Here is a 2,500-nt window from a genome sequence, read left to right as displayed (position 1 = left end):
AAAGTTCGTACTTTTCGATAAAATCTTCGTCCTATGATACATTTCGATCAAGAACTACATTGATCGTCATGAAACTGTTTTTTTTTTTGGGAGACGTGTACGCTCCTTTTCATAAAGGAGACTATCTTATTGCGAAAGTCAAAATCGCACGCTCTCACGGCGATTTGCCCCCGTATACGCCTGGGCGTAAGCCCGTGCGTCGCCGACCTAGCGGCCTGCCGATCGGTATTTAGAGGGAGGCACTTTGAAAGCAACACGCCGTTGGAACTTTGAAAAATTTCGATGCGTCGCCAAAGTTCGTACTTTTCGATAAAATCTTCGTCCTATGATACATTTCGATCAAGAACTACATTGATCGTCATGAAACTGTTTTTTTTTTTGGGAGACGTGTACGCTCCTTTTCATAAAGGAGACTATCTTATTGCGAAAGTCAAAATCGCACGCTCTCACGGCGATTTGCCCCCGTATACGCCTGGGCGTAAGCCCGTGCGTCGCCGACCTAGCGGCCTGCCGATCGGTATTTAGAGGGAGGCACTTTGAAAGCAACACGCCGTTGGAACTTTGAAAAATTTCGATGCGTCGCCAAAGTTCGTACTTTTCGATAAAATCTTCGTCCTATGATACATTTCGATCAAGAACTACATTGATCGTCATGAAACTGTTTTTTTTTTTGGGAGACGTGTACGCTCCTTTTCATAAAGGAGACTATCTTATTGCGAAAGTCAAAATCGCACGCTCTCACGGCGATTTGCCCCCCGTATACGCCTGGGCGTAAGCCCGTGCGTCGCCGACCTAGCGGCCTGCCGATCGGTATTTAGAGGGAGGCACTTTGAAAGCAACACGCCGTTGGAACTTTGAAAAATTTCGATGCGTCGCCAAAGTTCGTACTTTTCGATAAAATCTTCGTCCTATGATACATTTCGATCAAGAACTACATTGATCGTCATGAAACTGTTTTTTTTTTTGGGAGACGTGTACGCTCCTTTTCATAAAGGAGACTATCTTATTGCGAAAGTCAAAATCGCACGCTCTCACGGCGATTTGCCCCCGTATACGCCTGGGCGTAAGCCCGTGCGTCGCCGACCTAGCGGCCTGCCGATCGGTATTTAGAGGGAGGCACTTTGAAAGCAACACGCCGTTGGAACTTTGAAAAATTTCGATGCGTCGCCAAAGTTCGTACTTTTCGATAAAATCTTCGTCCTATGATACATTTCGATCAAGAACTACATTGATCGTCATGAAACTGTTTTTTTTTTTTGGGAGACGTGTACGCTCCTTTTCATAAAGGAGACTATCTTATTGCGAAAGTCAAAATCGCACGCTCTCACGGCGATTTGCCCCCGTATACGCCTGGGCGTAAGCCCGTGCGTCGCCGACCTAGCGGCCTGCCGATCGGTATTTAGAGGGAGGCACTTTGAAAGCAACACGCCGTTGGAACTTTGAAAAATTTCGATGCGTCGCCAAAGTTCGTACTTTTCGATAAAATCTTCGTCCTATGATACATTTCGATCAAGAACTACATTGATCGTCATGAAACTGTTTTTTTTTTTGGGAGACGTGTACGCTCCTTTTCATAAAGGAGACTATCTTATTGCGAAAGTCAAAATCGCACGCTCTCACGGCGATTTGCCCCCGTATACGCCTGGGCGTAAGCCCGTGCGTCGCCGACCTAGCGGCCTGCCGATCGGTATTTAGAGGGAGGCACTTTGAAAGCAACACGCCGCTGGAACTTGAAAATTTCGGGCAAAGCAATACGCGGCTGGGACTTTGAAATATTTCGGAGCGCACCTAAAGTTCGTTATTTTGGCCTAAACGGAGCGAAAATCTGCATTATACCATCACGGACGTTAGTTCAATAGCGTTTAACGATGGATCCACGGTACAGAATGCAAAAATATGATTGTTAAATTTTCGACTAATCGGTTCTAAGAGGCGAAGCAATACGCCGCTGGGACTTTGAAATATTTCGGAGCGCACCTAAAGTTCGTTATTTTGGCTAAACGGAGCGAAAATCTGCATTTATACCATCACGGACGTTAGTTTAAATAGCGTTTAACGATGGATCCACGGTACAGAATGCAAAAATATGATTGTTAAAATTTCCGACTAATCGGTTCTAAGAGGCGAAGCAATACGCCGCTGGGACTTTGAAATATTTCGGAGCGCACCTAAAGTTCGTTATTTTGGCTAAACGGAGCGAAAATCTGCATTTATACCATCACGGACGTTAGTTCAATAGCGTTTAACGATCGATCCACGGTACAGAATGCAAAAATATGATTGTTAAAATTTTCGACTAATCGGTTCTAAGAGGCGAAGCAATACGCCGCCTGGACTTTGAAATATTTCGGAGCGCACCTAAGTTCGTTATTTTGGCTAAACGGAGCGAAAATCTGCATTTATACCATCACGGACGTTAGTTTAATAGCGTTTAAACGATGGATCCACGGTACAGAATGCAAAAATATGATTGTTAAAATTTTCGACTAATCGGTTCTAA

This window comes from Osmia lignaria, unplaced genomic scaffold, assembly GCF_051020975.1.
Source record: "Osmia lignaria lignaria isolate PbOS001 unplaced genomic scaffold, iyOsmLign1 scaffold0063, whole genome shotgun sequence".
NCBI lineage: Eukaryota > Metazoa > Arthropoda > Insecta > Hymenoptera > Megachilidae > Osmia > Osmia lignaria.
This window is presented reverse-complemented; position numbering follows the sequence as displayed.